Source organism: Cupressus sempervirens, chromosome 4 (assembly GCF_028749045.1).
Source record: "Cupressus sempervirens isolate cs-2001-9-10 chromosome 4, ASM2874904v1, whole genome shotgun sequence".
Lineage (NCBI taxonomy): Eukaryota > Viridiplantae > Streptophyta > Pinopsida > Cupressales > Cupressaceae > Cupressus > Cupressus sempervirens.
In genome coordinates, this window is record NC_143121.1 from 252,176,373 (window position 1) to 252,193,137 (window position 16,765).

A 16,765-nucleotide genomic window follows, 5' to 3' on the forward strand; every position below is an offset into this window, starting at 1 on the left:
AGGTCAGTATGCATAATTTCCAAGACATCTTTAGACTGATAGTTTTTTCTTTTAAAACTAGTCTTTCCCATTTTGCCAATCTAACACTTTTTGCATAAACCAACATCTAGTTTTTTCAAACTAGGAATACCTCTTACTTTTCTAAATTTGATTATTTTGACCATATTATCAAAGTTTACATGACGTAATATTCTGTGCCATAACCAAATTTCTTCCATTTGAGCAATAAAACATGAACAATCACCTAGATCAAGATAAAATAAGTTACTTTTTGTTTTTTTTCCTGATCCAATTGTATTTCCTTTGTCATATAGTAGTCTTTCCTTGCCATGCATGAATTCTAACTTGAATCCAATGTTAATTAGCTATGCCACACTTAGTAGATTATGTTTTAGTCCTTCAACCTAATAGGCATTGTCACATACAAGTTCTTTGGTTAATGAGATTCAACCTTTACCTTTTATGCAACAAGCTTCATTGTTTCTAAACCTTACACTATCTCCATCATAGTCTTCAAAGTGTTCAAATTTTGTTTTTTCTCTAGTCGTATGATGTGAAGATCCACTGTCTATTATCCATGTGTCATTTTTACTAACATGAGAGATAAGTGCCATCTTATCTTCTTCTTCATCAGATTCATCTTTCACAACAATGTATACTATTTCATCTTCACTATTATCAAAATCTTTAGCTATAAAGCAAGTCTTCTTACCTTTTTCCTTGAATGATTTGTGATTTTTGAAATCCTTCTTGCCATTGCACTTGTGACTTTTCTTCTCATCCTTCCTTTCTTTGTTTGGGCACTTGGCAACAATATGACCAATTTCTTCATATGAAAGATAGATTAGGGGAACTTTACCTTTCTATTTTCCTCTACTTCTAGAATATTTCTTTGCAAGTAAAGCTTCAACAACTTCAAGATCACTATAATAAATTTCCTCTAATTCCTCTTCACTTTTTGGCTAAGTGTCCTTTATTTTCTTGCCTTTCTACTTAAGTGAAAGTTTAGCCTCAAATGTAGATTCAATATTTTTGGAAGCTGGAACATAATTGTCATAGTTTTCTAGCTCAAAAGTTGTCAATATTCCTACTAAGGTATCCAAAGTTATCTTATGATTTGGCTCACACCTCTTTTCTTGAATAGTAGATACTCTAATTACATAGATAGAAAGCAATGTTCTTAGAACTTTATTTACAACAGTTTCATCCTTGATTTCTCTTCCAAAATCTTTGATTGCACTGACACTAGCTTTGATTCTTTCCACATACTTGGCAACATTTTCATCCTCTCTCATTCTCATTTGATCAAACTATCCTCTAAGGCTTTCTACTTTGACTCTCCTTACATTGTCATCACCACCATAGATTTCCTTTATCTTGTTCCACATATCAAAAGCAATTTTCTAGTCTTTGATCTCATCAAATTCATCATAGCTAAGAGTAGATGCAATATCAATCATCATGGTGTTATGGTTCTTTTTATCAATAGTATCTCCAACAAATAATGTACCAGCAGGAGTTGTTTTTTCTTCATCAAGGTATTTCAAGCTTGAATCACTAATGGAAGCTAGATGAAGTCTCATGAGTCCCTACCATGCTAGAAAGTTGGCTCTATTTAACTTTGGAATCTCTCTCTTGTAAGACATCTTGATCTTTAGCCTAGGTCCTTGAAACCTTTCCTAAAAGCACCAAAAGCTTTGATACCAATAGATGGAAATATAGAAGGAGTAACTGAGACGGGGTAGGGTGAATTAGTTACTACTAAAATAAATCCCAGATCACTTAGATGTCAACAATAAAAATTGATTACTGTTGTTATTCAGTGAACACACAAAAAATGTTGTAACTCAGTAAATGCAAAGTGTGATTTACTTATAGCTGATCTTAAAATATTAACAGTGATTAATTTGAAAGCATAAGAGAAAAAACATGAACACATGAGACACCAGGATTTAACATGGAAACCCAATATGGGAAAAACCACCAATGTAACTAGTTATTATTCTCACTCTTCTAAAGTGAGCTCTGTTAGAAGCCAACGTGGCTAAAGGTTATAAAAAACACTATTAGTTGTGACCTTGTTAGAGGATTTAATCACCTTGTAAGGAGTAGCCTTGCAAGAGGTCTTAAAACAATTCAATGGAACTATCACATTGTAATATTACTATCAGGATTTAGCTGTGTGATTTATAGTCAAACTCATTGACCCATCTTTTGTGAGTAGTGATTCAAAATGAATCCATCTCTCATGAGAATAAATGGAACACTCAACACTCATTGGATCTAGGTGATGCTCACAGGGGTGAAGCACCGAGACTTCTTGGGATGTCACCCATCCCAGTACTACTCCAGCCTAAGTGCGCTTAACTATGGAATTTCCTCCATGGTTAAACCCAAAACTTGCAACCCCATGTTCAAAACCTTCACCAAGTGTTGTGACTTATGAACCATTCATTAGAAAGCCCCTTAAGCTCATCAATTAATAAGTAGTGGATAGTTTCCATAGTAAGTCAAATTGTGATATTGCTATCAGGATTTAACTATGTGATTTTGAGTCCAACTCATTGACCCATATTTCATGAGTAGTGATTCAACATGAATCCATCCCTCACAAGAATAAATGGAACACTTAGCACTCATTGGGTCTAGGTGATGCTCCTAGGGGTGAAGCACCAAGACTTCCTAGGAGGTCACCCATCCCAGTACTACTCTAGCTTGAGCGCACTTAACTATAGAGTTTCCTCCATGGTTAAATCACTATTCACGAAACATGGGTCAATGAGTTTGACTAAAAATCACATAGTTAAATCCTGATAGCAATATCACAATTTTAGTTAATATGGAAATTATCTCCTCCTTATCAATTCATGAGCTTAAGGGCTTTCTAATGAAGGAAAATCCATAGTTAAGTGCACTTAGGCTGAAGTATGACTAGGATGGGTGACCTCTTCGGAAAGTCTCGATGCTTCACCCTTGTGAGCATCACCTAGATCCAATGAGTGCTAAGTATTCCATTTATTCTCATGAGAGATGGATTCATGTTGAATCACTACTCATGAAACATGGGTCAATGAGTTTGACTCAAAATCACACAGTTAAATCCTAATATCAATATCACAATTTGACTTACTATTTAAATTATCTACTACTTATCAATTGATGAGTTTAAGGGTCTTTATAATAAATGGTTCATAAGGCACAACACTTGGTGAAGGTTTTGAAAATGGGATTGCAAGCTTTTGGTTTAACCATGGAGGAAACTAAGTAGTTAAGTGCACTCAGGCTAGAGAAATATTGGGATGGGTGACCTCCCAGGAAGTCTCCGTGCTTCACCCTTGTGAGCATCACCTAGATCCAATGAGTGCTAAATGTTTCATTTATTCTCATGAGAGATGGATTTATGTTGAATCACTACTCACAAAACATGGGTCAATGAGTTTGACTCAAAAGTACACAGTTAAATCCTGATAGCAATATCACAATTTGACTTACTATGGAAATTATCTCCTACTTATCAATTGATGAGCTTAATTGGCTTTTTAATGAATGTTTCATAAGGCACAAAACTTGGTGAAGGTTTTGCAAATGGGGTTGCAAGCTTTGGGTTTAAACATGGAGGAAACTCTGTACTTAAGCACACTCAGGCTGGAGTAGTACTGGGATGGGTGACCTCCCGAGAAGTCTCAGTGCATCACCCCTGTGAGAATCACCTAGATATAATGAGTGCTAAGTGTTGAATTTATTCTTGTGAGAGATGTATTCATGTTGAATCACTACTCAAAAAACATTGGTCAATGAGTTTGACACAAAATCACATAGTTAAATCTTGATAGCAATATCAAATTTGATTTACTATAGAAATTATCTCCTACTTATCAATTGATGAGCTTAAGGAGATTTTTAATGAATGGTTCATAAGGCACAACACTTGGTGAAGGTTTTGCAAATGGGGTTGCAAGCTTTAGGTTTAACCACGGAGGAAACTCTATAGTTAAGTGCACTTAGGTTGGAGTATTATTGGGATGGGTGACCTCTTAGGAAGTCCCAGTGCTTCACCTCTGTGAGCATCACCTATATCCAATGAGTGCTACGTGTTCCATTTATTCTCATGAGAGATGGATTCATGTTGAATCACTACTCATAAAACATGGGTCAATGAGTTTGACTCAAAATCACACAGTTATATCCTGATAGCAATATCAAAATTTGACTTATTGTGGAAATTATCTCCTACTTATCAATTGTCACCTTGTTAGAGGATTTACAACTAGTTGTTAAACCAGCTTTGTTAAGACATTTTAGATCACTACTACAATGGCTAAAGAGTAACAATGAAATGACCTGATTGTGATGCAACTAAATTGTTGATTACTGATCTTTATTATGCTTCATACTTGATCCTTCTGGATCGAATAACACTTTTCTCCTCCACAAGGATATCTTCTTATCCTTCAAGTTCACTCTTACTCATTCCTTCTTAATTCAATCAATACACTTGCACACACACTAAAAATATCAACTTGACCTTTCATTTATAACATCCAAATTTTCAAGTTGGCTCAGATTCAAATTACAATAACAAATAATCATCACCTTAGTTGGCTAGAAGCAATACTTAAAGTAAGCTTCTTATGCCAAAATAACAAAATCCTTGATTGGCTGACCCTACTTGATAAACACAAGCTCTGAGATGATTTGCTATGTTAACCAACATAAGCATGGTTAACATTTTGAACTTGTAAAAATCCTTTGGCAACTGAGTTAACTCAGTGAACGCTAACTCTGTCCAACTTTCCTTTGCTAACCATGTGAACTCGGTTAACATTGTTCCCTGCTTGAATTCCTTTAATGCCTGAGTGAGCTTGGTAGACACTGTATTTGCATAGTAATCTTCAAGAATGCTTGGTAGACAAGGAAAATTGTCTTGCTAACCAAGTGAGCTCAGTAAGCACTAACAAACAACCGATATGATCATTTTGTAACATAAAATATAACACACAATTAGACAATTGTATGCAACACTACCCTATAAAAGGTCTTCCCTGTAACATGCTTATAAGATTGTTAGATCTTACCATATTAAAGGATTTAAACAACCTTCTAAAAGTGTGCCTAGTAAAAGGACTTTAACTTACAATGAAGTAAGCACCCTATTAAACGATTTACAATAGCTTGTTAAGACTACTCTATTAAGAGATTTAACTAATTCACCTGTTAGAATGTCTCAGCAATGATCCTTTAGGTAGCACTATTTTTCTTGATGTCAAATCATGTCTATAGTGATATGTACTTGATCCTTTCTTGTCAAATTTATCTTTGTTTTCCTATGATTCCTTTGCTCTATTCTCCTTTAACTGATTCTGCAGTGTAACACCTTAACCACCATGAATTTTTTGTTTGCACATGCAAACACTCTTCAATTCCCCTTAGAATTTTTTAGAAAGTTTAGGGTTTATCTTCATTAAGAAGACCTAGGTGACTTAGGGTTAAGTATGAATCAATGGTAGTGATTCACCATATTACCACTTAAACCTTCCCTTTTTCTAATTGGATGCATGTAATGTGTAGGAATTCACACTTAAGATTTATCCTTATAAAAAAAGATCATAAATTAATCCTTATGTCAGCCCAATAATGGTTTACATAAAAGTGTGTTCCATCACAAACAACTATGTCAAAACTCTGTAACTTGACACTTGAAGTCCCTGATGCTTGGCATCAACTATAACTTCAATATTGTAACTTGGTCTATGAATGAATTGACATCCACTAATCACTAGGAATTTGAATAGCTCAACACATATCATCTACTTGGCTCTTGAGTGACTCAACATTTACTAGTTACTCGACTCACATTAAATATCTCTGGCTTAGTATATATTATCTGACAACTTATGCTAGACATGTATTACTTGTTTGAAATGAACTAAGTAAATAACTTAGGTATATTGTCACTCATATGTCAAAACTAATTTTAGATTAATAGATAACATGGCTACCTATGACCAACTAGGTGGAAACTACCAAATAAATAAAGGACAAGTTATTCAAGAAAGATACTGACATGAAGGAAAGTACACATTAGTTCTCACTTGATCCTAGCAATAGTTTTGCAGATTTTGTGAAAATTAGATATCTAATAGACTTGTAGATAGAGTTGTTGAAGCCAAGGTAAGGTATACACTAGTAGAAATACAGAGTATGAGAATTCTCAACATAGATAAAATGCAAAAACATTGATTGACGATAACAATTTTTAAATAGCTGATCACATCATGGAACTATCAACTAAGGTGTAGATGGCTTTGCATAGTTCTAAAGTTTTGCAAGATAATTGGGATGAAAAAATGTCCATACTTTTGAAGTTACATAATGATTTCTATTCACATTTTGGTGTTACCTTATAATTATGGATTTTTGACATTCATGAAAAAATCAAGGGGGAATATATATCATAATGAGTAAACTCAAGGGAAAACATATATACACAAGTGAGAATATAAGAGGGAATACATGTACAAAATAGTTTTGAAAAATAAAAAAACATAGTCAGTTTTTGTCGAGTTATCAATTAAGAAATCAAAAACAAGTTTTAGACCCAAGCATATTGATATAGGTAGTTTTGACTTACATTTTTGAGTAATCAGAACTTTGGTACAATAAATGTTTTTTTCACTAATTCGAAAGGGTAAGATTGTTGACATAATTTTGAATTGATCACTAAAAACTTAATTAGTTTGTTTACACTATTACAAAGCTCCACATATAGAAATAATAATCTACCAAGCTTCATAGAGTCTATCAAGCTTTAGAGGCAAAGTGTAGTGTAAGCCAATCCTAGCAGAGTCTATCAAGCTCCAAAAGTAGAAATAATTTACTGACAAGATTCATAGAGTCTACCAAGTGCATTAGTGTAATCAATACCAAAAATAATATTAACCAATCTCCATAGTGTTAATCAAACTAAAGGAAGTTAGTCTTGACCAAGTTGTAGTGTCAACCAAGCCCTTTAGTGTCTATTGAGTTTTATAGTGGTCATCGAGTCACCAAGTGCTAACCAAGTTCATTACTTCTCTTGTGTGATCAATGTGGACTAAGCAATAGTGTCAACTGAGTCCTAGAGCTTGCTAAGATGAAAGTGTTTTTGAGTGTCAAAATATCACCTGCATGCTATTCAGAGCCTGAGTATCAACAACTAGTCAACTTGGTAAAGATTGTTATTGTAGCCAACTCCAAAAGGGATTAATTGGATTTGTATATATGTAATACATTTTTCCATATCCAATAATGAAAGTATGTAACAATGAAGAAGAAGATGAAGGAGAGTTAATAAGACATGGCTAGAAGCAGTATAAGGGAAATAAGAGTCACATCTATCACATAAAGGTGATCAATAATTTACATCAAAGGAATCTCCTAAAATAAACCAAGTTGCAAAGAAGAGATCAACTACTAATTCATCCTAATAGGTGCACTAGTAAAATTCCTTAACAAGGTGGAATTAAAAGTCTTTTTCTAAATCTCCTAACAGATTGAATACTTCATTGTATTGTATGAATACTTTAACACGGTTGACCTAACAATCCTTATTTCTCCTAACAAGGAAGATCACTAGAAGTGATCAATTGTAAGCCTTAATGAGTCAACTTTATACTACAGTCATAAAGCTTGTGGGTGTCATCCCCACCACAGTTTTACTATCTATTTGGAAGGTTTATGGGTGATGAAATATTGTGTCAAGTGTTATGAATATTTAGCTTCTTTTATTCTTTCATGCATGCAGCTAGATCAAAATAATTTGTGGAGAATTAATTGGTAAATTAAGTTAAAAGTTTAATTGGTTGCTGATTCACCCCTCCCCTCTCAATTATCTAGCTTACCTTATATTTTCAATAGTGATTACTCACTAGTATTCATCCCAATATAAATAATAGATCCATAATTAACATTTTGTGCTCTTGAATTATCTTTCTTGCTTACTTTAGATAAAAGATTTAGAACTTCCTTACCATATGTAGGGATCTTAACAATTGAAAAGAAAGGATTTGGCATTATTATTTGAGAGAAAGGATTTGAAAGAAATGAGTTAGCATTTACTAATTTCTTACATGTTGTTTTCTTGTTAAGAGAATTAGTTACCTTCATTTATTGTTAATGTAGTACTTCATTCTCCTTAAATTTTTTGTGCAACTATATATGTATTGGAAATATAAGAGGAGTAACTGACAGGGTAGGGTTGAATGAGTTACTACAAAAATAAATCCTATATCCCTTAGATGTCAATACAAATAAAAATGAATACATAGCTAAAACTAAAATACTATTGTAACTTGGTTAACACAGAGGCACTTGGTTAACACAAACAATTTACTGTCACTCGACAAGTACTAAAATATCAAATGTTAATTAACACTAAAAATATAGATATTAAGATATTAAGTGTGATTAATATTAATTAACTTTTTTTTTATACACATAAATGAAATAACATGAACATAGGAGACACTGACATTTAACATGGAAACCCAATTTGGGAAAACCACCAATAGCATCTAGTTACTATTTTTCGCTCTTCTAAAGTGAGCCCTATTAAGAAACAACCCTGTTAAAGGTTACAAAACACACTATTAGGTGTGACCCTATTAGAGGATTTAGTTCACCATGTTAGGAGCGACTTTGTTAGAGGTCTTTAGACACTTCAATCTAGAAATGTCACCTTGTAAGAGGATCTACAAAATAGCTATTAGGCTAGCTCTATTATGAGATTTGATTCACTACTACAATTGTTAGAATGTAAAAATGACTTGACCTAATTGATGATGCAACTATCTTTTCTAATTCACATCTTAGTTTTGGCTTGTTTACTTGATCCTCCTTGAGTAGATTAAACTTTGTATCTCAACAATGATATTTAGTTTATTCTTCCAAGTAACTTCCTTTTAACATCTTCTTATCTTCCATGTATTCACTCATTCAATCCTCAACTTGACCATATATCATTTTCATTGTCAAGTCAGCTTGAACACAACCTAAAATAGTTCATATTCATCCTTTCATTTGGCTAGAATAAAAAATTAATTCATCAAACTTAATATGTTAAAACAAGAAAATCCTTTATTAGCCGACCCAACTTGGTAAACACTAACTTTGAAATGATTTTCCTATGTTAACCAAGTGAGCTCAGTTATAGTGCATTTGAACTAATTATTCTTTGGTAATCGAGTGAGCTTGGTTAACACTAGTTTCATGTCAACTTTCCTTTGTTAACCAAGTGAGCTCAGTTAACACTGAAGCTTCACTAACTTTCCTTTGATGCCTGAGTGACCTTAGTAAAAAATCACTCTTCTTGTTATACACTGCAGACTATCTTCATTGCTTGAGTGAGCTTAATAGACACTTATTTCTTAGTAAACATATGAAATTTTATATAACATCAAAGATAGTACACAATTTTTAAATTGTTTTCAATAATATGTGGCCTTTTGGAACTTACTCCTACTAATTTCCCATCTTTAAGATTTATAGTCATGTTTCTCAACCTATAACTTCTCCTAGATTCTTATAATATTTCAAAGCTATAAGATCTTCTTTCCTCCTTAGTTGACTAACTTACTCTTAAATTTTCTTCCTCATCATAGAAAAAATGTTAAAATTTTTACCTTAGCCTCATCATGTCAACATCAAGAATGTACTCATCTTTCAAAGAATTATCATCTCCCAAAAGTGGTTTTCTCTTTCTATTATTCTTCATCTTCTAAAATAATATGAAATATAAAAATTGATCAGGATCATGTGGAAAATTAGAAATCTTACACCAAGGAAAATTTTCTACGCAACTATTATTTCAATCTATAGGGTTAGGGGTTTCATTGTTTCTTATATGTTTTCCATCCTTCAAATTAGTATTGTAAAAAATATCTTACAATTTGAACTTGTAAGGTCTCCTATTTCTATTAGATCTAAAGGCCTCATTTTTATATTGCTTAACTTGTAAATCTTTGATCATATTCAATAACATATCAATATCATCCTAATCTTTATTTTGTTTTGGGGCCTTGGGATTGAAGAACCTAGTCTTCTCTCTTTCCAATCTTACCTGCTTCTTTGATATCATTTTCAATAGTTGATAGAACATTGAAAGATTCTTGCAATGATTTGGGCCTATGAGACCTTATCTTGTAGATAATTTTTCTATCAAATTCAATTAGGTACTCTTTGTATCTTATTCAAAACTTTATTAATCTTCTTATTGAATTCAACCACTAGTTTATTGGAATTCTTTCTTATGATAGTTAATTTGTTTTAAATTTTCATTCATAAATATGATGCATGTTTTTTTTATATGCGGGTGAGAATTAACATGCAGTGACAATAATATAAATGTATTAGTTGATATATAACTAATATTAGTAATAATGAGTTCTCTTCTAATATAATAATCATATATGCCAACATTTCCCCCTATTACATTAATACTAAAAATATTAAATGAACATTACCTTAGGGAACCCCTCTTAAGGCATACATAAAAAACATGATTATTACATATCTTAAATATATACCTTTCAATCACCATATGAGCTATGGCCTCTTGACCAATATTCAATTGACATTGATTTCCCCCCCTATAATTATTTGCTACATTTTGTTGATTATTTTAAAAATTATTCCTAGTATTATTTTCATTTCTATTTAGCCAATTATGATTTTCATTATTATGACCTTCATTTTCCTTATTTTAATCTTATCTCTAATTCCCACTAGTTTCCCCCCTTCTACTTCTTTCATATAGATGGATTTTATGTTAATTATTCAAAATTAAATCCTTATTTTTATGAGTTAGGTTATATTTAGATGACTTACTGACTTCCTAGTTCCTTTTTTCATCACATTTCTTAGGAGTAATGATGTCATCTTCTTTTATGCTAATCCCTTCCAACATCTTCCTAGGGAATCACCTAAAAGACTCAGCTTCCTTCCTAGGGGAAGTGCTTGGTGGTATTTGAAAGGATAAATTTAATTTATAAGTATCTTCTTCATTCTCTCTCCCTCTCCTTCTCCCACTCCATCTTCGACTTGGTAAGTTTCTAGAAAATTTTCATCAACACGGGTTCTCATATTATAGAATACTTTTTTCTCCCTTTCCAAAGTTTTATCATCAGTTTATTCACCTTATTTAGTGAAAGACCAGTTTTCCCTATCAACAAATCATGTGTACCATGTACACAACATGCCAGATGTTTGGTTCTTTTTTGCTTCTAGTTTTCTTCTATGACGTCCTTTCTAGAAATTCTTCACCTATGTGGAAAAATCTCCTATCCCACATTCACTTTAAAGTCAAATGCCTATAAATTTTCTTTCTTTCAAATTAAAAAGTCTAATTATTCGTAAAATTATGCATGGAATCGCCACCTCTATCTTGAGGAAATACCATGTTCTTTCTATTTTCCAAGATATTTCCTCTAAAAGAGTGCAATTTAAACAAAAAATTCTTTATAAATCTAAATGCTACAAGATTTCATCTTTTCCCAATATTGCATGCCCTTAATTATGATTTTTTTTTACTTTGTGTGATATACATTTTTTTTATTAAGAGGCTCACACTATTAAGAATATTTATACAACATTAAACATTATGATTGCTTGATATTCTACTTTATTTGACCCCATTCTCTTTCTCTTTGCAACATTTTTTTTATTATTTTTAAAAATATAATTGCATTACCTAATAAATAAGGTAAGCTGATCATTCCTACACCTATACATATCATGTCTGATATGAATATATACAACTTTATTCTATGTAGATTATGGCCCCATTTTATGCATACAAAGCCTTGTATTCTTCATCATAATCTCTTGTCTATCTACAACAATTTGATGTTTATCCTTGATAGTTATAAAAACTTAAAAACATGCTTCAAAATAGAAGAAAAATATATTATGACTTTATTTTAGGGATACAAAGCCTTCCATTCTACATCATAATCTCTTGTCTATCTACAAAAATATGATGCATATCCTAGAGAGTAATAGGATCTTACGATTTATTTTTAAAATAATAGAAAAATTCTTTAAATTATTGAATTCCTTCTCTAATAGAAATAGATACACCATAGCCCACTCATAAAGAGATACTCTTAAGGATGATCAAGTAGTTTTCTATGCTTCATACAATGCATTGAACCCTCAAAGGAATGTATTGGTTTGATTTTGTAAACTTCTTCTAAACCCATTCCAACTTCTTTGTCCAACACATATCTTGATGATGATTGTGAACATTTCAAATTCAACTAGGTTCAAAATAAAGGTCAGCACTCTAATTTGACATTTCAAAAGCCACCAAACTCTTAGTATAGAGATGGAAAAATATTATGTATTTTAAAAAAATAAAACATAGTATTAAATAAAATATTATAAAAATATTCATCATTCCTAGATAAACCATTAAAAATTTCTTGAAAGTGTGTAGAAGTCCTAGCTAAATAATATATGTATAAGTTTTTGTCCGAGTTATATATGTTTTTTGTTAAGGGTGAAAATAGGTTTTTTTTTTAATATGTTACTTTAAGTAGTTCCATAGATAGAAAGAGTGGAAAGGAATGTGAACATCACCCATAGAATAGTAGGGCCCTTTAGAATAGTAGGGATCAACTATAATAATTGGCTAGGCTAGAATTTTATGGCCTATATTTTTATGGGGGGTCTACTAAATAAACTCTAACAATTTATACAAAATATAAATCATTGAAGTCCCAACATGACTTAGTTCTATGAGAACCCATCACCCCCAAAACACTAGTAGCTGACAAAAAAATGAAGAATCAAGATAGATATGTTTAGGCTTAGAAATAGATAATATATCCATGAGGTGACTTTTTTTTCCTTTTATAGGAGGTCATGTCATCGATCCTTATAAATTTTAATGTCATCTTCATCATAATAGGATAAGTTATTTTCTCTAGATAGAGTGGTATTTATCATACAAGTGCATAATATAAGGTTTATTTATTCATTACTTTCCTAAGAGGATAATTTTCTTAATTAATAGTTGATCTTAATCTTATAGTGTGATATATTAGGCTACTACTTCTGAATTTACTACTTTTTGGAAGAAATTCTTCGTGACGCCAAAATGGACAAGGAGAAGTGAGATTTTGACAAGACTAGCTTTGAGGAGTCTACATGGTATATCCTATTATATGTGACATCTACTATTGTATTTTTATTCATTTATAGGAGAAGAATTTGTCAACTATTCCATTATTTTTGCATTCAATTCATAATTATAGATTATCATTGAATATTTTGGGGTAGGGACATCCACCTTGTTGTTGAGGTTGTCATGGACATAGCCTCTATAATCAAGGTAGAGCTAGGAGCCTCACTCCAAAAAATCCAACCTTTTATGAGAAAGTGTCATGCTTAGATGATTGGTTGTGACATGCAATTTAGTGCCATATTCCTCCACATACTATAGGTGAAACATTTTGATGACCTTCTTCTGGAAATTCTAGTTCCCTTGATAAATAAAATATTACATAGCTTGAGATTATAAATTGTAATTATAGCTAATTATGCTACGAATCAAGATAAAGATGAAATGAAAGTTTGAAGACTTTTATGGGCACTCTAGACCTTGATGATGTATGGAGAGAAAATAGATTATTAGGATATTCATATTCCCCTGTCTATTGCTTTCACCATGTAAAACATTTTCTTAAGTTTGTATGCTCCAAACATAAAACTTATACAAACTTTATTTTTTCTACTCATCTTTCACAAAAATACATTATTTTGTAAATACTATAGCTATTTTTAATAGAAAATAGAAAAAATGTACTAAAAAAATTTCACTCAAGAACAAATATTTAAATTTTATGCTCTAAATATTAAAGGTTATGAATTTGAATTTTCTAAATACATTTTGTCTAAATATATTATTTTATAAATACTATTAAAACCTATAAGGAAAAAAAGAAAATCTCATCACACAATTCCTTTCTTTTACATCAATATTATTTTGTCTAAATATATTATTTTAAATCAATATTTTACATCAATATTTTACATTGTGGGCAAAATAATGAACAAATAATTGAACATTGTCATTGCGGTTACACCCATTAGAGAGTGGAAGCTAGTAGATTTCCACAAACCATAAATAATCTTCAAATTTTCTTTTACATTGAATTAGGTATGTATTTTACATCAATATTTGAGATCATTCTCTATCAAGGAACATAATAAAAATATGACCACTAATAATGTATAAACAATTATGCAACCAAATGTAGAAACAATTTAAATATTGTTATAAAGTATCATTAAGATTATGGTTTTGTTTATTGTAATAATAAAAAAGCTAACTTTTACATGTCTAGGGAATCTTGGCATGATCTCCAAGCTTGAAGCATTTTCATGTTAAACTTTCAAAGCTTGAAACAAATTTTTATTATTAGAAATAGTTTTGACCTTTCCACATGAAAGATGTAATCATTGTAATCTTTTTTATTATAAGAGTAAATAATGCTAACCACTAGGCTTGGAATTTGATGGTCACCCCTGCCTATCATATGATTTTTTTATGGCAGCTACAAAATTTTCATGACTTTTATTCTACATTTTAATTAAAAAAATTGACTGTCAATTTTCATTTTGAATTCAAAAATTCTATAAATTAGATAATAATATTATTAATTAGTAATATATACAAAATTGTCTATGAATAACTTGTAATCATAAATTAGTACTATATACAAAATTATGAAAGAAGCAAGTTTATAAGTTCCATAGAAATTTTTTAATTTTATATTTTAAGAACAATTTAAAAAATATATTATATTGTATTCCAATAAGATTCTAAATATTATAAATATGCATTCACCAAAATACGAGCATAACTAAATAGAAAGAAAAAATAGTAACATCTATCATATAAAATAATATATATTTAAATAATACATACATATTATACATATTATGAAATCATATTTATGTATAATATTTATGGTTTAGTAATAAATTTACTTGTCATATTGATGGTTCTATAAAAAATAGCATATCAAATCATATAGTCTTAAACTTTTTTAACCTATCATATACAATTCAAAAGTGCAAAAATAGCTAATACGGCCATCAAATTCCAAGCTTGCTAACCACTATGAAGGAAGGTTATTCACAACATACATATTGTTCACATTCGTGGACTTTTATAAAGCTTAAATCTCTAAAAAAAACTCTGTTCACATTGTTGAATACTATCATGCATAAAATGTAGTCTCTATTGCTCTTTTGTTAGCCTGCACATGGTATATATCTACTCCAAGTCAATGTAAGACAACCTACATACAACATAGAGCATAGAAAAGGAAAAATACTCCCACCTAATTGGAACTAAAAGAATTGAAAATTTAATATCTCTTGAAGATATTAGGTTTCTAAAATATATTTTCTAGTGGAGTGGAGGAAGAAGGAAGGAAGTTTAGTCTGCAACATGCCATCTTTCTGGCTTAAGTAACTTAAGTATATAAAGGTAATGTGGATTGATATTTTCAAGTTGGAAAAAGTCATGGCAGTGAAAGATAAACAAACTAGTGGAGAGACGGATGCCAAAACAACTCTAATGGTTTCAATAAAAAGAGGAGACTCAGGTCATTGTGTTACTTTCTACTTATTCATTTCTAATATTATGTTTTACATTATGTAGATATGAAATGTGTAGATAAGAAGGCCTCAAGGACTTGAAGTATTGTTCTTGGCCATCAGCAACTTCCTAGTTTTTGATTCCTATGCTTTTACAGCCTATGGTTTTTGTTGAAATATTTAATATATTTTCGTTGTCTTGTGCCCACCTACCAACCTGGCATGCCCTGTTTCTAGCTGCAACAATCATATGCATTTATTGTGGTAGGTGACTTCAAATTTGAAAAGAGGGGGAAATTTTTTGTGGATAATAGGAAGACAAAAGAAAGAGAATGTCATTCATTCCATATTTAATCTTCATTCATTCTCACACAAAGTCAGATTTTGCAGCAACAATGACAATAGTAGAGAATTTTTTTGAGTATTGTGTGTAGTAGAACCTGTGAGAGTTTTTCATGTTGAAGCAGTGATTGCTCCAAGCCTTTTTTGTATGCAACTATACTTGTTGCAAGCTTATTTTATGTACAATAGTTGTAGTTAGTTTTTGGTTTTACATTCTAGATTTGTAATAGTCTATTTCTAGTTAATAGAAAGCAAGAATCAATCTTGCACACTTCCTACCTATTGCATTTGTGTTGTCTCTTTGCTTGTTTATTCTGTTGTGTGCTTGGTCACAGGCAAAATAGAGCAGCACTCTATTCTTGCTAGTTGCATTTGTTTTGGAGTGTATTTTGAGTATTTTGTATGGATTAACATGCTACCATGACAAGTGTTAACATTACTCAACATGCTCTTAGTTTTGTTCTTGTGCCGAGTAATTTCTTTGATGATCGAGTGATTTGGTCCTTCATCTGTCAAGTTGTGTGGGGATAACTCATAGGTTATCTCCCTATTTTGGTATATTTTTCATGGTATCAAAGCTAATTGGAACTACATCTTTGTAAGTTTGGGAATTTTTTTTTTGGGGTATTTAAGTTGATTGTGTAGGAGACATGATAGGAGATGCAAGAAAGATATGACAGTAGCCACCATCCTTTAAGGGACAAAATTATGACACTTGGGAAAAGGAAATGAAAACCATAATGGTAGCTAATGACTTGTGGGGGTTTGTGGTTAATGG